General features: G+C 36.8%; 1 long non-coding RNA gene across 1 annotated transcript in view; it reads left to right on the forward strand.

Annotated features, from left to right (window-relative positions):
• The first annotated feature begins 1401 nt into the window (after nucleotides 1-1401).
• Nucleotides 1402-27400, forward strand: part of LOC113613048 (uncharacterized) — a 58447-nt gene continuing 32448 nt past the window's right edge. The window contains exons 1-3 of the long non-coding RNA XR_003430067.1: nucleotides 1402-1492; nucleotides 8690-8777; nucleotides 10474-10510. This is a non-coding gene — a long non-coding RNA (uncharacterized LOC113613048). The remainder of the gene's footprint in view (nucleotides 1493-8689; nucleotides 8778-10473; nucleotides 10511-27400) is intronic.

A 27400-nucleotide genomic window follows, 5' to 3' on the forward strand; every position in this document is an offset into this window, starting at 1 on the left:
AAGCCTTAGTTTTTTTAAAGAATGCATAAGAAATCCTTAACAGAATGTGGGTAGAAATATGGACAGTAAAGGTCATTTTAATGAGATCTCAGACACAAATGAGGAATGTATTATTGGAAACTGGAGGAAAGGTGAAGTGGCAAAGAACTTGGCTGGTTGTGTGTGTGTCCTAGTTTTTTGTGGAAAGAAGAGCGTGCAAGTGATAAAATTAGATATTAGCCTGAAGAGATTTCTAAGCAAAGTGTTGAAGGTGCAGCTTGGCTTCTGACTGCTTATAGTAAAATGCAAGAAGAGAGAAATGACTTAAAGATGGAATTTTTTAGCAAAGCGAAATAATAGCTAAAAGATTTGGAAACTTCTTAATATCCATATCATGAAAAATGAGAAAGCATGTTCAGAAGAAAACGGTAAAGGTGTGGCCAGCATCTGGTTGACAAGATGAGTATATATCTGAACCATAGACTTAATCAGCCACCCCAGCAGGAAACTGCCAGTTTGAACTGAAGAGGAAGGAGATAAGAAAGAATGAAGGAAGGCTGTGGACTTCTTGGATTTTATAGGACGGGATCATAGAGCTATTCAGCTCTGAACTTGCACTATTCTTCAGGACAGGGAAGAATGACCCTGAAGGTGATTCAGAGATCATCAGGCTGTGCCCTTCGTTTCAAAAAGGAGATTGACCATCATCTTGCTTTCAACAGGCCAGTTGGCCTCTGCCCAAAGCCCTGGGGACTGGGCCATCTGGCAGAGTTCTGGTGGGTGCAGAACTACTATTGCAGGACTACCACCTCAGTGGGCCTGGAAAGCAGAGCATCCAGCCAGAGGTTTATTCTCAAGTCTTAAGGTCTAATGTATTTTGCTCTGCTAGGTTTTGGACTTGCTTGGGACCTGTCACCCATTCCTTCTTTCCTGTTTCTCCTTTTTGGAATGAGAATATCTATTCTATGTCTGTCTTACCATTGTATTTTGGAAGTATAACTTATTTGGTTACAGGTTCTCAGCTGGAGAGGAATTCTGTCTCAGGATGAATAGTGTCTCCAGTCTCACCCAACTCTGATGTAAATGATATTTATATGAAACTTTGGACTTTAGAGTTAATGTTAGAATGAGTTAAGAGTTTTGGGATCATTGGGATGGAATGAATATATTTACATGTGAGAAGGACATGGATTTTGAGGGGCCAGGGACAGAATGTTATGCACTAAATATTTGTGTCCCCCCAAAATTCATATGTTGAAATCCTACTCCCTAATGTGATGATATTATGAGGTGAGGCCTTTGCGAAGTAATTAACATTAGATTAGGCCATGAGGGTGTAACCCTCATGAGTCATATTAGCACCCTTATAACATCATGAGAGTGCTTGCTTCCTCTCTCTGCTCTTGCTATGTAAGGATACAATGAAAAGTTGCAGTCTGCAACCATAGAGAGGGCTCCCACCAGAATGTGACCATGCAGGCACCATGATTATGGACTTCCATCTTCCAGAACTGTGAGAAATAAATTTCTGTTGTTTATAATCCTACCATTCTATGGCAGTTTGTCATAGGAGATGAACTAGAATGGGGTAACCATCATTTAGACATAGACCATGGTATTTTGGTTTCTGATCCTCTTCTTTTGCCCATACCCCACTAACTCTGAAATAATATGTGAGAATAGTAAGACAATCCCCTTAATCTTATCTTTATCAGCAGTCTCACAAAGTTTTGTAGATACTAGTCTCTAAGGATGGCTTCAGTTTGGGTATAGATATTATTGGCTGTTTCATGCACTAAGATTTCAATTTCCTGGATTCTCAGTCAATTTAGACTATAGGCCAGGGGCAGTATCTTTCTTAACAAAGCTTTATTTCCCTTTGTCTCTGCTTGCAGACTAGTTCAGTCTAATGTGAATTCATTGCAGACATTTTTTGATTAATTTGTTTACTGTAAGTATCAATTGGCAGCCATTACATAAGGTCATTCTGCTTTTTTCACTAGTTATTTACCTAATGCTACAGTCTTGGCTGGCACTTGATCTGCCTTCCAAAGTACTGTAGATGATATTTTGAACAAATGCTTTGCCATTTCTTAACAAGAGTTACCACGTTTCCAACCTCCAATATCTATCTCCTCTCTGCCTCCACTAAGTTGATGCTAACTTTTATATTGGTTATTTGTTATATTCTACTCCTAGTTATCAAATGTTGCAGCTGATAAAACTAATAAACAAATATATGGAAAATTTTCAATTTTGTTAATTTTCAAGTATCTTTTTTAAAATAATGGAACACATCGTCTTTCAAATTAGAAAAATAATTTTTAATCATGTTATATGTGATAAAAACATGCAGCAAAACTGGTACTTTCATACATTCATATTGGGAAGACCATGCTTTAGTTTAATTAGGCAATATAAATTGACTTTAATTTATATTTTAATAAAGTAGTAACATTTGTGAAAACCATTTTAAGAAATAATTAATAAAATGAAAATGATGTGCATGATTTGTTTCCTATTGCTGCCAAAATAGGAACAACTTGAATATTAAAATGAAGAAAAATGGATGAGAAAATTATGATACATCTATTAAATGGGATAGTATGTAACTGTTAAAATAATTAGGAAAACTATGTTTCTACATGAACAAGTAAGTGTAAATGCTGCAGTGTAAAAATCAGGATATAAAATTACATGTGTGCAAGGATTGCAAGCAAGTGAAGTAATATATGGAGAATTATTAGATTGGAGTATAACAAAATGATTGTAGTTAGATGTTCTGTTGGGTGGTGAGATCATGTTGTTCTCCTACAATTTCCAATTTTCTGTCTGGGAAAAAAAACCTAAAGATTTATGACCTATAAACTGACATGATTTACCTTTAAAACATAAAAAAAGTGAACCTATATTATTAAATAATAATTTAATAAAATTAAATTATTAAAACTAAAGATTAAAAGAGGCACATCATTAAAATCTGGTGGGTAAAGTTAGATGCAACATACTATTGTTTGTGTTGGACATTGTGCTATTCACAGGACAGCTGTCTTCATCATTCTATCCTTTAATTATTCTTTACAATGTATTTATTTAAATTCTTAAACAAACTGCCAGTAATTAATTCTCTGAATTAATTCTTATCAGATCTCCTTTAAAAGTGTTCAGAATACAGTTAAAATTATGTTTATTTAAAGATACAAAAATTCCACAATACTTCTGTAACTTTTTATGAAATTACTTTCCATTTCCTATTCTTATTATTTATTTTTCTTACATTGGGCTGCTTCCATTTCAATAATTCTGCCAAACTATGTCTATGGTATTTAAAACACTTAACATGTTCACAAAATGATTTTTTTATAGGTAATGGGGGAGAATGTTAATATAAATTTTATAGGTAGAAGATTTTAAAAAGGCATGTTTGATACACACATATTAGTAAATTCCCCCCATTCGGGATCCTGTTACCCAAGTTTAGTTAGGTCCACATTCTTTTTGTTTTCTCCATGGACCTCTGGTATTCACTACATGAGTCTGTTCTCCATTTTAATGGTTTACTAAAAATAATTGTTGTAATGTTTTATGGTGAAGCTTGTGTGCCACACATATTTTCCCTTCCAACCATGTATCTCAAGATAATTTTTTTTCCTTTGAACAAATTGTATTACCTTCCTTGAAAGAAGATTGCTTTTAGAAATTTTGCAGGTTGGATTCTGGATTATGTTCTAATAGTTGTGGTAGCCTCCTCAGGAATAACTATAATACTTGAGTTCACTCACCATTATCTCTCCTTTACGTTATATCTTACTACTTTTAACGGTCTTTTCCATCTCCAACCTGGGGGAGTTTCTAAAGGTCTTCAAGCTCTTGATTTTCATTATTACTTCATTTTTTAGTTAATTAAATTTTTTTTCCTCTACCCCATTTATGTCCATCACATCTATATTCTCTTATCTGTGAACTTTGAATCTATACCTGCTTTTATAATTCTTTCTGGTCCTGAGTCTGGGTCTTTTTTTCTTAATTTAGGATGTCAATTTCCTAAAATTTCCATCTGGTTTAGTAAACATTGTTATTCCTCTGAATCTTTATGCTGCTGGACCTTTTCACTTGTTCTGCAATAATTTTGCATGGTCATTATGTATGGCTTTTTAAAAACTCATCCTTGGCTTCACAGAGATCATGACAGAACATGACACAGGCAGAAAACTGAAGTTGGTGATTTGCTCTGTTGATTTGATTGATATGAACTCTTATCACTTAAGTGATGATCACAACTAGTCAGATATATTGCTTCTGGATGTCTACAGCTCCAAACCACAAAATCAATATCTAATTTATATCTGAGGGGCAGATATGGAACATCTTAGAATTTGTTAGCCTGTTACTTTGACATAAAACAAAAATATATATTAAAAAATTACACCCTCACTGTTAATATTTCCACATTTTTCCAGTGTCTACTCTACCTATATAATTTTCTTGTAGGGACTCTGTTTCCAGAGTTGCAACATGACATCACTAATATCATTCCTTCCTACTTACGTATCTCCCTTCAATAACATTGCCTTTTGCCCGCAAACTCCCAACTCAATCCCCACCACACCACCTGCTTTATATCAAATACTCTTGGAATTTTAAGCCCTTGACTAGATATAGCAGGAAAAAAAAAAGGGGAGAGAGAAATATGGCATTGAAGAATTAGTACCCAAGAAATTGAGGGTCAAAGGTTCATTTTTTCTAGTTTATCACACCATCAATTAAGCTTCTCTATATGCCAGGGACTGAGCTAGGTGGTGGAAATACAGCCTTAGCAAAGTAATAATAATAAACCAAAAAACTATGATCTCTGTGTTCGTGAACCTCACGTTCTAGTAGGAAGTAAACACGAATAATTAAGATCTATTTTTCTATTTTTCAGGTTTCCTTTTATTTTTTATTATAAAGTGTGGTAAATATAACAAAGGGAAAGTATACAATGCCATTAGAGAACAGAGTGTTAAATAGATTAGTGGTTCAGAGAATGATTCTCTGGGTAAAAGGCATTTGAGTTGAGGACTAAAGTATGAAAAAGGGTTAATCATGTGATGAGTACATATGTGCTTGTTAGGTGAGAGCTGGGATGGTGAGCAGGCAGAAGGAACACAGCCTGCTACATGTCCTGAGGTAGAAAAGAACTTGGCCCAAATCTCATGTCTGTGAAACAGAAATCATGCAGTGAAGGAGATAAGAAGCATGATTTTCCCTGCAAGTGAACCTGATACACATAGGCCACCATCCTTTCAGTATTGCTTTATTTTGTTACTTCTATTTCAACAGGTAGATTATAAATTCTGTTTTAGTGATATCATGGATTTTCAATCTTTAACTGAATATTTATAAGTATTTTTGTTTGCAATTAGCAGAATTTGCAGCACAACTTGTTAACCAGATGGCATTTTAAGAAGACTCTATCAAGTGGTCAAACATTCCAAAAGCAGCATCATGGCGGTAACAGGCCACAGGTTGCCTTGTTACCCTACCATCGATTTGGCCACTACAGAGTCAATGGCCCCAAATAGATTTAGACAGTTTACTACTTATGCCAAAGCAAAGTGAGATCAACATGGTCCCAGCTCCCCAAATTCTCAGTTTCACATTATGAATCTAAACCAGAAATGTCAGATGACAGACAACCCAGGTGATTGCTCACTCTGCCATTGGGGATCAGTTTCTAAACCACAGCAAGCAGTTATGTAAATTTACACAGAAGCCTGCAGCTGTACTACAGAGATGAGGTGCAGTGGAAAGTCCTGTGCTCAGCTGAAACTAGGGAGATGATCAGGAATTAGCTCTGCGTCCGTCTTTCACAAGATCAGGATGAAAACATGCCTTGTGGCAGTTTCTCACAAGGCTTACCTCTGGTTGCTCCAAAAGGAGTCACAGGACTCTGGATCAAAACTTGGGTTAGACTATGGTCACAGTTGGCCTCATGGATTATGTGGAGGCAAAATCACTAGGGCACCATGGCGGAGCCATTTCCTTATAGAATCCCCAGTCTATTTTTTTTTTTTTTTTTTTTTTTTGCGGCATGCGGGCCTCTCACTGCTGTGGCCTCTCCCGTTGCGGAGCACAGGCTCCGGACGCGCAGGCTCAGCGGCCATGGCTCACGGGCCCAGCCGCTCCGCGGCATGTGGGATCTTCCCGGACCGGGGCACGAACCCGTGTCCCCTGCATCGGCAGGCGGACTCTCAACCACTGCGCCACCAGGGAAGCCCCCGAGTCTATTTTTAATGCTGCTTTGTGTTCTTGTGTCTTTATAATCATCAGAAATATTATATAGAAGTGACTTACAGAAAAATAATGTAAACTAATATGATACCAGACTAAAATGCCAACTCTCTATCTCTAAATATATGTCTGTGTATTTATCTATTTATATTTTTAAAGTAGAGGTATTTGCCCTAAGTATTTGTGTTCAAGATGATTATATTGGATCTCTGTCCTCTTATTAGGGAGATTTGGATAATGCCTAAATAATTTTAAGACTACAGAGTAATATACAGGCAGTAAGCAAAGAGGTTTGTACAATTATCTATAATCCAGAGAAGAGAAAACTTAGCCTCATTTGAGGAACTCAGGAAAGTCTTCTGGAAAAACATGACAACTAGGTTAATACCTAAAGGAAGAGGATGAATCTAGCATGTAGTTCCCAAGCTTTATTCTTGGCATATGTTGTGGCTGGAAATGAAGTAAAAAATAAGTCAGTATATGGTCTTGCATAATAGTCTAACAATCTAAGTATTATAGATTTTATCTAGAGGGAGTGTACCTTTAGGAATTAAAATTGAAAGGGTGATATATTTGTGTGTCAGATAGCCCTGGTGGCAGGGACTATAGATTTAATACTGCACCCCTTCCCTCCCCAAACTAAATCAAACCAAAATAGAACAAATAAAGCAAATAGATTCACAGTTTTTCAAAATGGAAATTGACAACCTTATTCTAAAATTTATTTAGAAATACAAAAAAAAACAAGAATAATTGAGATAATCTTGAAGGCAAAGAAAGGGTAGAAAGGCTTGTTTTAATGGATATCGATGTTTGTTATAGAGGTAATACAGAGAGTGTGACTGAAGAATAGACAAATAAGCCAATGCAACAGATTAAATAACCCAGAAAGAAATCCACATTAGATATAGACATTTTATCTATGCAAAAGTTAGCACTTCCAAGAAATGGGAGAAAAATGGTCTACTTGATAAAGTGTTGAGTCAATTGGATAGCTATGTGGGGAGAAAAAATGACCTCTTCCTCATGCCTTACTGAAAAAATTATTTCCAGATAGATTTCAGATTTTAAAGATGTGAAAGGAAAAACAAAAATAAAGATAACATAGGAAAAGGACTTCCCTTGCAGTCCAGTGGTTAAGATATTGCACTTCCATTTCAGGGGTCGTGGGTTTGATCCCTGGTTGGTGCACTAAGATCCCACATAGCACATGGTGTGACCAAAAATTAAAAAGAAAACAAACAAAATAAAATAGGAGAATATCTTCATGACCATTGGTAGGAAATCGTTTTTTTAAAATAAAACAAAAAAGCATTATTCATGTGTTTCTTAAATTGACTACTTCAAAATTAAGTAAATCTTATCAAAATATACCATTTGAGAGTGAAAAAGCAGATTATAGAGTGGGAGAAGTATTTACATCATCTATAACTGAACCCCAAAGTAATATAAAATATTCCTACCAATCAATAAGAAAAAGACAACTCAGCACGGAAAAAAGGCAGGAGGCTTGAACAAGCCCTTCACAAAAAAACTCTCAAGAGCCAATACATATGCAAAAGGGTATTGATACCATCAGAGCTCTGAATAGGAAAACAGAAGCCACATTATGTATTTGGGGTATGAAGGGTTTTATTGTCACAAATTAGAAGCTTAAATAGACATTTAAAGAGTCTGAGGAGTAAAGCTCAGGGAAGCTCCCATTTCTCTTCCTCTGCATCAGTAATGTGAGCTGTGCTCAAGAGCTCATCAGAAGCTGCTGAGATCTCATATCTGTCTGTCAGTCTGACTACAACCTTCTCTGGGAAATATGACCTTTCCTTCCCTTCTTAAAATTCTCTCAACGTCAGACTTTAATCCAGAATCAAACAGACAGGAAGTTCTTGTAAATGCAATCTCTGGCTTCTCCTCTGTAACAAAGAGAACATCTTGGTAGTGATGCCAAGTTGAGAACAGATAAATCAGAACAATGTCCAACCTCACTGGTAATTGGAGATATAGGAGTAAGCCTGCAAATGGGTTTACTACACAACCACCAGGTGGCTAGAAATAAAAAGACTGGCAATTGGAATTTTTGGCAAATATGTGGAGTGAGAGCAATTCTCCTACATCATGGGTGAAAGCGTAAATTGGTAAAACCACACTGGAAAACCATTTGGCATTGTCAATGAAGTTGAGCATAGACATATCATATGACTCATTCTATTCCTACGTATGTATCCAAAAAAAACGTGTGAAATGTGTAGCAAGGACCATGTCCAATAGTGTCCACAGCTACCTGTCATATTTGAGGAAGCCAGTGTGGCTGGAGTGAGGTTGTAGGAGATGAAGTGAAATGAGGAACAGGGTGAGATTGTGCAGGGCCATGCTGGCCATTGTTAAGACTTTGAAGGGTTTCCCTCAAAGGATTAACATAACAGTATTGTTTTTATAAAAGGATCATTCTGGCTCTGTGTTGAGAAGTGACTGAGGGGGCACAAGGGCAAAGCAGGAAGACCAGGTAGGACGCTGTTGCAAAGACCCAGGTGAGATTGATGGTGTCTTTTACCTGGGTGGTGGGGGTGAAAGTGCTGAGAAGATGGGCAGATTCTGAATATACTTAGAAGGTAGAGCCAGGCAGGATTTATTTACGGTCTGGATGTGGGGTGAGAAAGAAGGAGAGGCTCAAGAACGACCCCAGGTTTCATGTACTGAGCAACCAGAAGACTAGAGCTGCCAATAACCAAGATGGACAAGACTGTGGAAGAATAGGTTTTACACTCCTGGCGAGCTGGGTGTTGGGCATAATAAAGTTTGAAAGGCTTATTAGGAGGCCAAATAGTCACAGAATAGTGTGTAAGTGATATAAAACCTTCATAATGTAATAAAAAACAAAATACTATCTAAACAAACAAGAAGCATAGACAGTATAACAAATGTTTAGCTATGTGGAAGAACAGGAGGTAGGTGGTAGCAGGATGAATTTGAATGTTCATTTCTTCATCTTCATAATAGGCAGTCAGTTACTACTCTCTGAACCTGAGATATTTAGTTCAAAAAATAATATAACATCTTTAGGTTTTCATGAACATTTAAAATTGAATTTGGAAAGATATTTTAGGGTATGCTATCTTTTTTGGTGAAGAAACAATTACCAAAACTTCAATAATTCATTTAGTTTCAATTCATCTTTTTTCTTTTAAATTAAAATAAAATGACATTGATAATTTTTAAAATAAAAGAAACAAGTACAGTTCCATTTTAATAACATTATTTTGGTCTCTCAATCTAGATATCTGTATCTCTATGTTTATGTAGGAATAGACGAATGTCTGGATTACGGTCACTTAAATTTAACAATGATTATATCTAGGTGATGGAATAGTTTGTTGTTTTTTTAAACTTGTTCTTTTTTACACTGAATAGCGTGGATACTTTTTAAACATGCAAATTTTATCTTCAAATAAACGTACAGGAGTTTCTATATTTAAGGGTAATTACAAAGTACAGATTATACAATTTTTTTTATTTCATATTTTTAAAATTTGCAAAATATTAAGCAAAATGTCTTGACAGTACTTCTGGGAAGCCCATCTCCAAGCCAGACTCATGCCTAGGTGTGTCTGTATTTACCATGTCGATGGTGGTAAACTTATAAACAAACACCTTTATCTAAGGTGACTAATGTATTATTTTGTTTGTGAAACTAAGTGAATATAATCACTTTTGTGGACCAGTAGTTTATCACATTAAATAATGAGTCCTGATTATTCACTAGCAGAGTGGTTGACACCAAACAACATTCAGAGGTGCGAGTTAAACAATCAATTGGTTTATCCATTTTGGGATGACTTAATCCATTGTCTATCCATTCCTACCCAGAGGAGCTGAGTTGCTTCAATTAGTTTCACTGTTTCTCTTTTCTTATAATTAAAAATAGTTATCATTCCTTTGGTTAAGTAGGTAGTCTACAGCCTATAGCTGCAATGTCCAACACAGTAGTCACTACTCATGAGGGTATTTAAGTTTAAATTTGTCAAAATTAAATAAAACCTAAAATTCAGTTTCTCCTTATATTGGCACATTCCAAGTGGTCAATGACTAGTGGGTGCCATTTTGAACCTTGAAGATACAGAAAATTTTCATTGTCTCAGAATGTTCTAAAGGACAGTGCTTTGTTCCATGAAGAAAGCTTTTTAAAATGCTTCTCTAAAATGTGTTATCTCTCTTTTATTTCTCTAGATCACTTTTTTAGAATTGCCTTTGCAAAATAATCAAGGTATGTTATGCATTATCCAGTGATTTAACTATTGTAAGAATTTGGAACAAAATATGAAAAATAACTTCTTGTAAGTAGGCGTTAAAGTTGACTTTCAAATGATGATGTCACTGTAGAAAGAGCTCTGATCCCAGGGCTAACAAGGATCTGAAAAAATCTTCAAATCTGAATATAAAAATATTGGCCATAGAGTTGCATATAGGGTTAATCTAACAACAAAGGATCATGAAAGTTATAATTCAGAATAAATGTAAAAAATTTTTCATTACTTTAGGTTTGTTTTTGAGGCATTTTATAAAGCTTATAAAAATATTTATTGAACACATCAAGAGTTCATTCTTAGACGTATTGGCATTATTTTTCTATTTCTGGGAATTTAAATAGTGACTGCATCAAGTACATTACTTTGGAAGATGACTTTGTTCTTTAACAACTCAGGATCTGAGCTAATAATGGCAGTCAGCCACCCAATTTCAAGGCCTTGCTTACTAAGCAAAATGTCAAGGCCTTAGATATTAGCATTTACTTAATTTCCTCTGCTTAAGAATAATCAACACCTCTCCCTATAACTTGGGAAAAGCATTTATATTAATGAGTTACTCTGTTGACACCCATTTAATATCAATAATTTATAGTAATTATTTTTCAAAAATAATAGTGTTTGTGGTTTCCAGTACTACACACATACCATTATTCATCAGCATTTAAAACACATTTTCCTGTGAACTTGGAATTGCTTTCTGTAAATGTTCCAAGAACTTGTGATGAGATTGATGTTGCAAGCAGCTATGCTTTGCACATTTTAGCACAGAAAGATTCCCTCTTCTGCATTATTTCAGGTATTTGGTTTCACATTTTCCAAGTTTTAAAATATGTGCTTGCAAACAAATTCCCATCTTGTTGCATGAAAGTTGAAGATACAATTTAATTTTTATGTTGTATAATTGAAAATATAGTCTTCCTAGTTATATTTCAGGAGTTAAGAATTTTCTTATCTGTCTTAGTATTGTTTATAGAGTAAAACAAACAAACCAATTATAAAACACAAAAAAATAAAATCAGGGTGTATTAAAAAAAATCTACTCAAAATATTTGGTTGATTGATTATTGGTCTTATTTTCTAAATTTCAAAATTTTATATACATATTTTCCATCTTGAGCATTTTTGAATACTCAGTAAATACTACTTGGGGTAAATACTACGTTTACATAATTATCACTTTACTGCTGAAGTAGAAGTTTAGCCCAGAGAGAAAAAAAGTCTTCCTGTCTTAAAAGCTAAAGTTCCACATGCTTGTGATCTTCTCTTTCCAAAGATGTCATGGAAATAATGGAATAAAGTCAGTGTTGGACAAGGGTGTTTGGGAGTGCACATGGATTCTTTAACCTAATACAAGAGGCTTGGTAGGATTCACACATTCCTGGAATCTAAGGATCCTCAAGGATCAAGACTGACTCAGTGAAAGCTGTCTTCTGTGTCTTGCTATTTACAACATGGCAGAAGGGAAGAAGGTGCTGAAGACCAGTGACTTATGTGGGACCTACCTCTCTGTTGAAGCTCTGAGTGAAATCCCTGACCCTTAGCTATTTTGGATTGCCCAGTTAGTTATCTCCTCAGCATATTGGAGGCTCTGCCTCCATTCTCTACCTGCACTGAACCCACTGATACTAACTGATTTCTGCTGAGCTTAACTGCCTTTGCTCTGTGAGTTAGGAGATCTATATGTCTGACAATAGCAAAATAACAATTATCTGTATGAAAAAGCACCATGTAAACAAAGTTAAAAGTAAAATCATTGACTGAAAAAAAGTATGCAACAACATATAACAGAAAATAAATAGCCAGAATATTCCATAATGTTTATAAGAAAAGACAAAAACACAGCAGAAAAATAGGCAAAATTTTGAACAAACCATTTGCAAAAAAGGAAATACAAATGAGTAAATACATATAAAGAATGTTTGCCTTAAAAAGGAAGCAAGGAAATGCAAATTAATGCAACTGTGAAATATCTTATTCTCCCATCAGATTGAGAAAAAGAGTGGTAATATCAAGTGTTGATGAAGATTCTGGGATATTAATATTCTCATATCTGTTGATTAATTTAAATTGCTTTAGTTTTTTTTTAATCCTAGGAGTATCCTAGTTATAAGTAATAATAATGAACACTTTTTTACCCAATTGTCTTGATTATTCAATATCTATGCACCCTTTCTTTTTTTGTAATAAAATTCTAATATTCCTTTGGGAATCCAACTCATCTTCATTGGATTAAATCTTGTTGGAATTACCAATCACCCTCCCCAAGGACAAGGGATTATCATATGGTTTAAGTAAGGTTCCTCAGTGCCCTCTTTGCAATCTGAATCTCAATCAAAATTACAAGGACCTAAAAATATAGGAGTGCTACAGACATTTCAGATTTTCAGATTTCATCAGTTTAAGATGCCATACATGCAAGATGCAACATTATTGCATGTATCACCTAAAAAGGGGCACCAATTACACAGATAATGCTTTCCTTTCACTTAGAAATTTTTATATTTAGTAAACAAGCTCCTTTAGATATACTTACAAATTCATTTTTGTCATAGTTCACTAATGAACATAAAAAGAAAAATATAAGTGAAATAAATTGACTAAGGAATACCTAAATCCTTTGTGAATCACTTTTTTTCTTAGACTTATCAGTATTCTTGATTCTCTGGGCTAATTGAGAGAGAGTAATTGATGGAGTACGTTTTAGTCTCAGATATACTTTTCCAAGCCACTGATACCCATTCATCACATGTTGGTGCCTGTAGTCATTTCTTCAATGATGAATATTAAATTCACTAATAAAACATTTATGCACTGCTGTTGCTTTTATGTGTTTTTGCATACACAATCATTTAAAAATAAATATGACTTAATAGTATAATCAAGATATTTTAAATATAATTAAACCAAATGTGTAGGGTGTCAATCAAACTCATTAATTAACTGTAGTAAGAACATTATTGACAGCATGACCAAGTTCTCACATGCTCAGACAAGGTCATCTACTTTAAAGTGCCTCAGTCCAACTAGAATTGTGATACTTCATTTAAAATATATTTTAAATATATTATAAAAAAATACAAAGTTTGAAAATGATTAAATATGATGATTTATTCAGAGATATCTGTATGCTGTGTAAAAGAGACTTTAGATTTAAAGACACACACAGACTGAAAGTAGTAGGATGGAAAAAGCTATTCCATGCAATTGAAAATGAAAAGAAAGTGTGGGGTTACAGTACTTGTATCAGACAAAATATTCACCCAACTTAGGAGTACCTAAATACATAGAGCAAATATTAACAAACATAAAGGGAGAAATTGACAGTAACACAATAATAGTAAGTATTGTTAACACCCCAGTTACATCAATGGACAGATCATCTAGACTAAGAACAAAACAAAACAAAAACAAAACAAATAAAGAAACAAACAAAAAAACCATTAAGAAAACACTGGCCTTAAACAACACACAAGATAATTTGGACTTAACAGATGCATAGAGAATATTTCATCCAAAAGCAACAGAATACACATTATTTTCAAAAGGACATGGAACATTCTCCATCATAGAACACATGCTAGACCACAAAACAAGTCTCAGTAAATTTGAGAAGATTGAAACAATAGCACTATGAGACTAGAAATCAACTGCAAGACAAAAACTGCAATAAAACTACAAACAAATGGAGGTTAAACTGTATGCTACTAAACAACAAATGGGGCATTGAGTAGCAAAGAGAAAAAAATACCTGGACACAAATGAAAATGAAAACAATGATCAAAAATCTATGGGGGAGGAGAGGGGGAAGATAGTGGAAGAGTAAGATGTGGAGATCACCTTCCTCCCCACAGATACACCAGAAATACATCTACATGTGGAACAACTCCTACAGAACACCTACTGAATGCTGGCAGAAGACCTCAGACTTCCCAAAGGCAAGAAAATACCCACATACCGGGGTAGGGCAAAAGAAAAAAGAATAAACAGAGACAAAAGGATAGGGACAGGACCTGCACCAGTGGGAGGGAGCTGTGAAGGAGGAAAGGTTTCCACACACTAGGAAGCCCCTTCATGGGCAGAGACTGTGGGTGGTAGAGGGGGGAAGCTTTGGAGCCACAGAAGAAAACACAGCAACAGATGATGGCTAAACAATACACTACTTAATAACAAAGTGATCACTGAAGAAATCAAAGAGGAAATAAAAAAATACCTAGAAACAAATGACAATGGAGACATGACGACCCAAAACCTATGGGATGCAGCAAAAGCAGTTCTAAGAGGGAAGATTATAGCAATACAATCCTACCTTAAGAAACAGGACACATCTCGAATAATCAACCTAAACTTGTACGTAACGCAATTAGAGAAATAAGAAGGAAAAAAACCCAAAGTAGCAGAAGGAAAGAAATCATAAAGACCAGATCAGATATAAATGAAAAAGAAATGAAGGAAATGATAGAAAAGATCAATAAAACTAAAAGCTGGTTCTTTGAGAAGATAAACAAAATTGATAAACCATTATCCAGACACATCAAGAAAAAAAGGGAGGAAACTCAAATCAATAGAATTAGAAATGAAAAAGGAGAAGTAACAACAGAAACTGCAGAAATACAAAGGATCATGAGAGATTACTACAAGCAACTTTATGCCAATAAAATGGACATCCTGGAAGAAATGGACAAATTCTTAGAAATGCACAACCTGTGAAGATTGAACCAGGAATAAATAGAAAATATGAACAGACCAATCACAAACACTGAAATTGAAACTGTGATTAAAAATCTTCCAACAGGGCTTCCCGGGTGGCGCAGTGGTGGAGGGTCCACCTGCCGATGCAGGGGAGGCAGGTTCATGCCCCGGTCCGGGAGGATCCCACATGCCATGGAGCGGCTGGGCCCGTGAGCCATGGCCGCTGAGCCTGCGGAGCCTGTGCTCCACAAGGGGAGAGGCCACAACAGTGAGAGGCCTGCGTACTGCAAAAAAAAAAAAAAAAAAAAAAAAAAAAATCTTCCAACAAAGGCCCAGGACCAGATGGCTTCACAAACAAATTCTATCAAACATTTAGACAAGAGCTAACATCTATCCTTCTCAAACTCTTCGAAAATATAGCAGAGGGAGGAACACTCCCAAACTCATTGTATGAGGCCACCATCATCCTGATACCAAAACCAGACAAAGGTGTCGCAAAGAAAGAAAACTACAGGCCAATATCACTGATGAACATAGATGCAAAAATCTTCAACAAAATACTAGCAAACAGAATCCAACAGCACATTAAAAGGATCATACACCTTGATCAAGCTGGGGTTTATTCCAGGAATGCAAGGATTCTTCAATATACGCAAATCCATCAATGTGATACACCATATTTACAAACTGAAGGAGAAAAACCATATGATCATCTCAATAGATGCACAGAAAGCTTTCAACAAAATTCAACACACATTTATGATAAAAAGCCTGCAAAAAGTAGGCATAGAGGGAACTTTCCTCAACATAATAAAGGTCATATATGACAAACCCACAGCCAACATCGTCCTCAATGGTGAAAAACTGAATGCATTTCCACTAAGATCAGTAACAAGATAAGGTTGCCCACTCTCACAACTGTTATTCAACATAGTATTGGAAGTTTTAGCCATAGCAATCAGAGAAGCAAAGGAAATAAAAGGAATCCAAATCTGAAAAGAAGAAGTAAAGCTATAACTGTTTGCAGATGACATGATACTATCCATAGAGAATCCTAAAGATGCTACCAGAAAACTTCTAGAGCTAATCAATGAATTTGGTAAAGTAGCAGGATACAAAATTAATGCAGAGAAATCTCTGGCATTCCTATACACTAATGATGAAAAATCTGAAAGTGAAATTTAAAAAAAATCACTACCATTTACCATTGCAACAAAAAGAATAAAATATTTAGGAATAAACCTACCTATGGAGACAAAAGACCTGTATGCAGAAAATTATAAGACACTGATGAAAGAAATTAAAGATCATACATTGTGAAAATGAATCTACTACTGAATGAAATCTACAGATTCAATGCAATTCCAATTAAACTACAACTGGCATTTTTCTCAGAACTAGAACAAAAAATTTCACAATTTGTATGGAAACACAAAAGACCCCAAATAGCCAAAGCAATCTTGAGAATGAAAAACGGAGCTGGAGGAATCAGGCTCCCTGACTTCAGACTATCCTACAAAGCTACAGTAATCAATACAGTACAGTACTGGCACACAAACAGAAAGATAGATCAATGGAACAGGATAGAAAGCCCAGAGATAAACCCATACACCTATAGTCACCTTATCTTTGATAAAGGAGGCAGGAATGTACAGTGGAGAAAGGATACCTCTTCAATAAGTGGTGCTGGGAAAACTGGACAGGTACATGTAAATGTATGAGATTAGAACTCTCCCTAACACCATACACAAAAATAAGCTCAAAATGGATTAAAGACCTAAATGTAAGGCCAGAAACTATCAAACTCTTAGAGGAAAACATAGGCAGAACACTCTATGACATAAACCACAGCAAGATCCTTTTTGACCCACCTCCTAGAGAAATGGAAATGAAAACAAAAATAAACAAATGGGACCTAATGAAACTTCAAAATTTTTGCACAGCAAAGGAAACCATAAACAAGACCAAAAGACAACCCTCAGAATGGGAGAAAATATTTGCAAATAAAGCAACTGTCAAAGGACTAATCTCCAAAATTTATAAGCAGCTCATGCAGCTCAATAACAAAAATCAAACAACCCAATCCAAAAATGGGCAGAAGACCTAAAGAGACATTTCTCCAAAGAAGATATACAGATTGCCAACAAACACATGAAAGAATCCTCAACATCATTAATCATTAGAGAAATGCAAATCAAAACTACAATGAGATATCATCTCACACTGGTCAGAGTGGCCATCATTAAAATATCTAGAAACAATAAATGTGGGAGAGGGTGTGGAGAAACGGGAACACTTGCACTGCTGGTCGGAATGTGAATTGGTACAGCCACTATGGAGAACAGTATGGAGGTTCCTTAAAAAAACTTCAAATAGAACTACCATATGACCCAGCAATCCCACTACTGGGCATATGCCCTGAGAAACCCATAATTCCAAAAGAGTCATGTACCAAAATGTTCATTGCAGCTCTATTTACAAAAGCCAGGAGATGGAACCAACCTAAGAGTCCATCATCAGATGAATGGATAAAGAAGATGTGGCACATATATACAATGGACTATTACTCAACCATAAAAAGAAAGGAAATTGAGTTATTTGTAGTGAGGTAGATGGACGTAGAGTCTGTCATACAGAGTGAAGTCAGTGAGAAAGAGAAAGGCAAATACCGTATGCTAACACATATATATGGAATCTAAGAAAAAAAATGTTATGAAGAATCTAGGGGTAAGACTGGAATACAGACACAGACCTACTAGAGAATGGATTTGAGGATATGGGGAGGGGGAAGAGTAAGCTATGACAAAGTGAGAGAGTGGCATGGACATATATACACTACCAGATGTAAAATAGATAGCTACTGGGAAGCAGCCGCATAGCACAGGGAGATCAGCTCAGTGGTTTGTGACCACCTGGATGGGTGGGAGGGAGGGAGACGCAAGAGGGAGGAGATATGCGCACATTTGTATATGTATAACTGATTCACTTTGTTATAAAGCAGAAACTAACACACCATTGTAAAGTAATTAAACTCCAATTCAGACGTAAAAAAAAAAAAAAGGGACAGAGCAAGGCCAGTTCTACGAGGGAAGTTTAAAATAATACAAGCCTACCTCAGGAAACAAGAAAAATTTGAAATAAACAACCTAACTTTATACCCAAAGGAAATAAAATAAGAACAAACAAAACCCAAAGTTAGTAGAAAGAAAGAAATCATGAATATCAGAGCAGACATTAATGAAATAGAGACTAAAACAAACAAAAAAAAAAATAGGAAGGATTAACAAAGCTAAGAGCTGCTTCCTTGAGAAGATAATCAAAATTAATAAACCTTTAGGGAGACTCAACAAGAAAAAAGAGGAAGGGTTAAAATAATCAGAAATGAAAACAGGAGAAATTACCACTGAGACAAGAGAAATACAAAGAATCATAAGAAGTTACTATGAACAGTTATATACAAATAAAATGGACAACCTAGAAAAAGCTGGACAAATTTCTAGAGACATACAATCTCCTAAAACTGAGTCAGGAAGAAATATAAAATATGAAAAGTTGATTACCTGTAATGAAATTGAATCAGTGATGAAAAAAAATCCCAGCAAACAAAAATCCATGACCAGATGGCTTTAGAGGTGAATTTTACCAAACATCTAAAGAACAGTTAATGGCTATCCTTCTCAAAGTGTTTAAAATCCTGAAGTTGAAAGAATACTTTTGAAATCATTCTATAAGGCCAGCATCACCCTGGCCAAAACCAGATAAAGACACCACACAAAAAGAAAATTACATGGCAATATCACTGATGAATAGGAACATAAAAATCCTCAACAAATATGAGAAAACCAAATCCAAGAATGCATTAAACTGATCATACACCATTATCAAGTGGGATGCATTCCATGGATGCAAAGATTGTTTAATATCTGCAAATCAATTGATGTGTTATACCACATTAACAAACTGAAAAATAAAAATCATATGATCATCTCTATAGATGCTGAAAAATATTTTGACAAAATTCAACATCAATTTATGGACAAAAAACTCTCCAGAAAGTGGGCATAGAGGGAACATACCTCCACATAATAAAGACCATATATCACAAACCCAGAGGTAACATCATACTCAGTGGTGAAAAGCTGAAAGCATTTCCTATAATAAGATCAGGAACAAGACAAGGTTGCTCACTTTCACCACTTTTATTTCACATAGTATCAGAACTCCTAGCCATAGCAGTCAGACAAGAAAAAGAAATAAAAGGATTCCAAACTGGAGAGGAAGATGTAAAGCTGTCACTGTTTGCAGATGACATGATACTATTGATATATATAGAAAATCCTAAAGATGACACCAAAAATGATTAGAACTAGAGTGAAATTAGTAAAATTATGGGATACAAAAATAATATAAAGAAATCTGTTGCATTTCTACATACAGCGATGAACTATTAGAAAGAGAAATTAAGGAATAAATTCTGCTAACAATTGCATTCAAAATAAACAAAAAATACCTAGGGATAAATCTATCCAAGATGGTAAAACACTTCTACTCAGAAACCTATAAGATTCTGATGAAAAAAAAGGGTAAGACGACACAAGCAGATGGAAAGAAGTACCATGTTCATGGGCTGGAAGAATTAATATTGTTAAAATGACAATACTGGGCTTCCCTGGTGGCGCAGTGGTTGAGCGTCCACCTGCCAATGCAGGGGACGCGGGTTCATGCCCTGGTCCGGGAAGATCCCACGTGCCATGGAGCAGCTGGGCCCGTGAGCCATGGCCACTGAGCCTGCGCGTCTGGAGCCTGTGCTCCTCAACAGGAGAGGCCACAACAGTGAGAGCCCCGCGTACCGCAAATAAATAAATAAATAAAATAAAAATGACAATACTATCTAAGGCAATCTACAGATTCAATGCAATCCCTATCAAAAATACCAATGGAATTTTTCAGAGAACTAGAACAAATAGTTCTAAAATCTGTATGGAAACACAAAAGACCTCAAACAGCCAAAATTATACTAAGAAAAAAAGAGCAAATCTGGAGGTATCTTGCTCTGATTTCAAACTATATTACAAAGTTACAGTAATCAAAGTGGTAAGATACTGGCACAAAAGCACACATGTAGAATAGAGAGCCCTGAAATGAACTCACATTCATATGGTCAATTAATCTATGACAAAGGAGGGAAGAGTATACAGTGGGAAAAAGACAGCCTCTTCAATAATTGGTATTGGAAAAACTGGACATGCAAAAAAATCAAACTGGAACTCTTTGTCATACTATATGCAAAAATAAACTCAAAATGGATAAAAGACTTAAACATAAGACTCAAAATGATAAAACTGCTAGGAAAAATAAAACAAGACAATATGCTCTTTGATGTTGGTCTTAGCAATATCTTTTCCTTTTCAGGCAAAGGAAACCAAAGCAAAAATAAATAGTTGAGATCACATCAAACTCAAAAGCTTTTGCACAGCTAGGGAAACTTATCAACAAATGAAAAGACTGCCTACGGAATGGGAGAAGATATTTGTAAACAATGTATCTGAAAATGGGTTAATTTCCAGAATTTACAAAACTCATACAACTTAATATCAAAAACCAAACAACTTGATTAAAAAATGGACAGAGGACCTGAAGAGACATTTTTCCAAAGAAGACATACAGATGGCCAACAGGCACATGAAAAGATGCTCAGCATTGCCAATCATCAGGGAAATGCAAATCAAAACCACAATGAGATAGCACCTCACACTTATCAGAATGACTATTATCAAAACAAAAACAAATAACAAGTGTTGGAAAGGATATGGTGAAAAGAACAGTTGTACATTGTTAGTGGGAATGTAAATAGGCAAAGCCACTATAGAAAACAGATGGAGATTCCTCAAAAAAGTAAAATAGAACTACCATACAATCCAGCTATTCCACTTCTGGTTATTTTCCAAAGAAAACAAAAACACTAGAAAAGATATATACATCCCTATGTTCACTACAGCATTATTTGCAATAACCAATACATGGAAGCAACTAATGTCTCCATCAATAAATGAATAAATAAAGAAGATATATATATATATATATATATATATACACACAATGGAAAATTAATCAGTTACAAAAAGAATGAAATTTTGTCATTTGCAAAAGTATGTATGGACCTCGAGGGTATTATTGTAAGTGAAATAAGTCAGACAGAGGAAGACAAATACATACAATTTCATTTATATGTGGAATCTAAAGAATAAAACAAATGGATAAACAAAATAGAAACAGACTCATAGATACAGCAAAGAAACAGATGGTTGCTACAGGTGCAGGGGGTGGGGGAATGAGTGAAATAGGTGAGGGAGATTAAGAGGTACAAACTTCCAGTTACAAAATAAATGAGTCATGGGGATGAAATATACAGCATGGGGAACATTGTTAATAATATTGTCATAATTTTTATGGTGACACATGGTAACGAGACATTTTTATGATTATTTTGTAATGTATAGGAATTTTTTTTTTTTTTTTTTTTTTGCCGTACGCGGGCCTCTCACTGTTGTGGCCTCTCCCGTTGGGAAGGACAGGCTCCGGACGCACAGACCCAGCGACCATGGCTCACGGGCCCAGCCGCTCCGCGGCACGTGGGATCCTCCCGGACCGGGGCACGAACCCGCGTCCCCTGCATCGGCAGGAGGACTCTAAACCACTGCGCCACCAGGAAAGCCCTGTATAGCAATTCTGAATCACTACGATTTGCAACTGGAACTAACACAGTGTTCTAGGTCAGTTATACTTCAATTTTAAAAAAGCAAAAACATGTAATCACACTGTTCTAATAGGTTCTGCAGTGGACAACATTTACATCACCATAATGATGCAAATGCTAATTATTGATGTAATTAAAAGTATGATAAAATGGTTAGAGAATGAAGGAGATATTAAATCTTCATCTCTTATACATTTATAAATTTTAAAATAGCTTTTTTTCTTTTTATTGTATCTATTTGCAATGATAGATGTTAACTAAACCTATTATGATAATCATTTCACAATATGATTATTGTGATAGTTATCCAAACTATCATGCTGTACATTTTAAACTTATACAGTGACATATGTCAATTATTTCTCAATAAAAATGGACAAAATAGCAATATGTAAAAATGATAATACATCACACCCAACCGGTGTCATCCCAAGAATACAAGATTGGTTTAACTTTTATAAATCAATCAATATGATTTACAATATTAGTAGAATAATGAAAAACATGACAATTTACTAGTCAGCCCCTCTCATTTTATTGTACGCAAGAGCCCTCATTTCTTCTCTCATTTCTCCTTCCTTCCTGCCCCCATTCCTCTCTCCTTCCCTCCCTCCCTCCTTCCCTCCTTCTTTCCTTTCTTCCTTCCTTCCTTCCTCTTTCCCTCCCTTCCCCCCTCCTCCTTTCCTCCCTTCCTTTGTCCCTTTCTTCCACCCTTCCTTCTCTCCTTTACCACCCTCTCCCCTTCTCTCTTTCTCTCACTCTGTTCCTCTCTCTCTCTCTCTCTTTCTTCATTATGGGCTCATGGATACCCATTTTTTAAGGATTTGTAATTCATTTAACTGTTCTTAATTGTCTTGTTCAAATTGTCCTGGATTTGACTACTAGTGCTGCCAAAAATCTTAGCTCCCTGTGCACTGATGTTGGATAGAAATATGGAGACAGAGATTTGGAGGATGAGAAATAAGAGAGGCTTTTTATCTTCTTTGCCAGGCAAAGGGAAGATACAGCAGGTTAGCACCTCAAGAACTGTGCCCCCCTCTCCTGGGGAATTACAGGGATTCTTATAGGGGGAGTTTGCAGTCCAAAGTGAGTGATAAGGATCAACATGGTGAAGGTCTAGCCTTCTTCTTGCATTGTTTCAAAACAGTCACCGCTGGCGTCAGGCAACCCAGTAATTGGGTCTGGCAGCCTGGTAATTGGGTCCTTTAGTTTCTGGATTACCTGCCTGTGACTTCCTTTCTGAAATGTAAACAGCTACAAGGGGTGATTTGCTACAAGAGATTACAGGGAGAGTAAATGCCAGGTGCAGGATTTAAATTACACAGAATTAGGGGTGACAGGTTAGCTTGGTGAAGGACTAATCTAGTTAGAGAAACTACAGATTAGTAACAGTTAAAATAAAACTAGCATTGATTAACACTTTAGGCCAGTTTATGTTTCTTCTCTAGCCAGTTCACTGTCCCCTTTACTTTCCTTGTTTTCAGGAGACAAAAAATTTAATTTCTATTTTTTGTTGTAACAAATTCCACACTGCTAGTTCATTTCCTCCATATCAGTGGAGGAAGGGAAACACTCATCGTTCTTGTCTGGTTGAGGACAAAATTTCAGTAGTGTAAGCATCTGCATTATCTGCAGTTTGGACTTAGTTCTTTAAATCATTCAGAAACAAAGATATATTTCCTGATTCATCTGGTATGAAAGTGCAACACTCCGTATATATGATAGCACATGTTCCCCCTTGGGCTGCAGGTAGGATATCTAAGGCCATCCGGTTTTGTAAGACGGCTTTTCACATTAGTGTAACTTCAGTATTCAGTAAAGACAGACTTTTTTGAGTACCACTGAGGGCCTGCTTGGTAAATTTAGCTAATGCTTCTATATGTAATGGCACACTTTCTAGGCTGATATTTGGGACAAAGAAATTTAGGTGATCATACCATTTAAAAATGCATCTGGCCCATCTAGAGTGGATATACTGTAAATTAGCAATCTTGGTTTTTGGTAAGGACTCTTGTCGGTGTCCTTGGGCCCATGGAAATCCTAACGTACATTTGCCTATCCACCCTAGAGGGAGCCAAGGCCACAGGTTGGTTCCACAAAGCCAGCGGGTCCTACTGGGGGCTCTCCAATAAATACCAGGTCTTAGACCCCAACGTGTGTCAAACCAGTCACTATTCCTTAATAGCATGATGTTTTGACAATGTTCTAGAGGCATCCAACCCAGATATCTAGTGGAATTTATCCAGTGCTGGTATGAATGGTTTCTGTTCCCAGCACAACGGTGCCTGTCACTCAGGCAGCCATATTCAGGGGTTAGCCAAAATAGTCCATACCAAATTTGGATGTGCCCTTTTATTATAAGCTATAGGTTTTGTACTGACCCAGGGTTTTTTTTTCTCTAGTGTTTTTGTGGTTGTCACATCTAAGTATATTGTGGCACCACGAGAGAAGGTGAAATTATGGCCTGGCTGATTGATTGTGTCTTTAATTGGCCATTCAGTGGGGAGGAAATTGGTGACTTCAGAAGTGACATCCCCAGCTTCCATTACTTCAAGAATGAATTCTGCCAAATGTTTCTAATCAGAGCCTTTAGGGGGAAAACCCACCAGGGCAATCTGGAGGACGCAGACACAGGTAGTTGGCAACATATCCAGCAATTAGTGTGCTTAAAAGAGTCAGCAAATGAATAAGCCCATTGCAAAAAGATATTTCTTAAACTAGGAGAGAACATAGTTACCAGTATAATACAAAGCTCTAGCCATCATTTCTCTTGCTTAAAGTGATACTCAAGGTCTCCAGTGGGATGTGAAGTCCACTCTTGAGGCTTCCTTTCAGTGGTTGGAGTCAGCTCTGAAGTCCCGGGGTGTGGGTCCATCTCTGGAGGTCTTTTCACCTGGGGTGTGGTGGATCCATGGCTTCACCCCTTCAAGCTTGAGAGAAGATCGTCATATGGTCCCTTCCACTTTTCTTCAAGTTGATGATCAGGCCCTTGTTCTTTCCACACTTTTAATAGCACTTGATCTCCGGCCTTGAAGGGATGTAGAGGAACTTCCAGGTGCAGAGGAGACCTGTAAAATATAAACTCATTCATAGAAATTATAATATCATTGAGCTGTTGGACATAGTGTTTTACTTTGGACTCATGTAAGAGAGTAACATTTCCTAATTCCCTATGATGAGCAAAGAATGGTCTCCCATAAAGAATTTCACAGGGGCTTAAACCTAGCCTTCTTCTAGGGGCCACCTGTATGCGGAGGAGAGCAATAGACAACACTTTGTCCCATTTTAGCTGAGTCTCTTGGCATAGCTTGGCAAGGTTTTCTTTAATGTGTGGTTCATCTTTTTTGTTTTTCCTATTGATCGGGGTCTCCAGGCTGAGTGAAGCTTCCACTTTATTCCTAGAATTCTACTTATGGTTTCAGTTATTTCTGCTATAAAGGCCGATCCGTTATCACTTTGTATGGATGAAGGAAGGCCATACCTGGGTATAATTTCTTTATGTAAGACTTTTGTCACTTCTTGAGATTTCTCAGTCCTGGTTGGGAAAGCCTCAACCCAACCTGAAAAGGTATCAATAAACACAAGTAAGTATTTTATGCAGCCCCTAGTCTTTGGCATTTGGGTGAAATCTACCTGACAGTCAGCACCTGGGTGTTCTCCAGCACGTTGGATTCCTTCAGGTAGTCCTAGCTTACCTGGCTTAGGATTGCTTTTTATACAAATGGGGCAGCTTTCACTTACCCTTTGTATAGTTTGGTGTAAGTTTGGTCCATGAGGTTTGGTATATGAGGTTTGATATAAACCATTAGTGCCTCTTGGCCGTAGTGAGTGTTGTCATGTAGATGTTTTATTATTGGCCACACTAGGGCAGCAGGCAGCAAGATAAGACCATGTGGGTTAATTTTCCATTGTCCACTCAGGTTTGTGGAATCAAAACCTCACTCTTTTGCTCTCTGATTATCTTCTACAGTATACTGGGGATGGTACTGTGACCAGTCTATTTGGGGAAGCAAGGGTCCCACCATTACCCTTTTTAATGCAGCTTGTTTTGCTGTGGCATCTGTGTTTCGGTTCCCTCTGGCTATGAATGATGTAGGTTTTTGATGTCCTGTGCGGTGCGTTATAGCTATAGCCTTTAGCTCAGTCACTGCTCTCAAGAGGGCTAGAATTTCTGGAGCATGTTTGATGTCCTTATTGTTTGAGTTCAGTAGCCCTCGTTCCTTCCATATGGCTCTGTGGGCATGCAAAACCATAAAGGCATATTTAGAGTTTGTATAGATGTTGGCCCTTTTCTCTTTTGATAAAGTTAGGGCTCAGGTTAGAGCAATCAGCTCTGCTTTCTGTGCAGAGGTGCCGGGAGGACTGGGGCAGGGCCAACACCTCAATTACCTGTTGTTCCGTAGCCACTATATATCCTGCATATCTTTGTCCCTCCTTCACAAAACTACTGCCGTCAGTAAACAGGTCCCAATCAGCCTCGCTCAGAGGTTTATCAGATAAATCCAGTGAGCTAGAATAAACAGTCTCTAATACCTTCAAACAGTCATGGAGGATGTCCTTTTCAGGGAGTGAGGGAAGCAGGGTAGTAGGATTTAAAGAACTGCTCACTGGAACAGTGACCTTGGGGTCATCAAGGAGAATTGCCTGTCATTTTCACATCCTCCGTGATGTCAACCAGTATCCACCCTTTTGTTCCAGGAGCACTAAGACTTGATGTGGGACATATACTGCTGTTGGCTGACCCAGAGTGAATTTTTCTGCCTATTTTAGCAGATCACAGGTGGCGGCTACTGAGCGTAAGCAAGGGGGCCAGCTGGCGGCTGTGGTATCCAGTTGTTTTGAAAGATAAGCCACTGGTCTGGGGATGTCTCCCACTGATTGCATGAGTGCGCCCAGGGCCAGCCCCTGTACATACAGTTTAAATTCTTTCTGAAGGTCGGGCAGGCCCAGGGCTCGTGCAGTCATGAATTTAAGTTTTAAAGTCTCGTAAGCCTTTTGGCAGTCTCCTGTCCAAACCAAGGGCTCAGAATCTGCGCTTTTCAAATCATGATATAAAGGCTTTGCAATTAACCCGAAGTTGGGTGTCCATATGTGACAAAATCCAGCCATCCCTAGGAAACCCTGGAGTTGTCGGCGGCTTTTTGGAATGTCTAAATTACAGATAGTCTGTTTTCTGTTGGCTAACGAGCTCCGAGTTCCTTCTTGTAATTGGAATCCTAAGTAAGTGACTCATTGTTGACAGATTTGAGCTTTCTTTTGCGAGACTTTGCAGCCACACCAGGCCAAGTGATTTAATACTGTGACAGTGTTAGATAAGCAGTGTTCTATATCTGAGCTTGCTATTAACAAATCATCCACATATTGTAGGAGGACTCCTTGGTTTAAATGTAGTCCCTGTAAA

This window comes from Aethalodelphis obliquidens, unplaced genomic scaffold (assembly GCF_003676395.1).
Source record: "Aethalodelphis obliquidens isolate GAN/ISIS:26980383/991018 unplaced genomic scaffold, ASM367639v1 scaffold84, whole genome shotgun sequence".
NCBI classification, from domain to species: domain Eukaryota; kingdom Metazoa; phylum Chordata; class Mammalia; order Artiodactyla; family Delphinidae; genus Aethalodelphis; species Aethalodelphis obliquidens.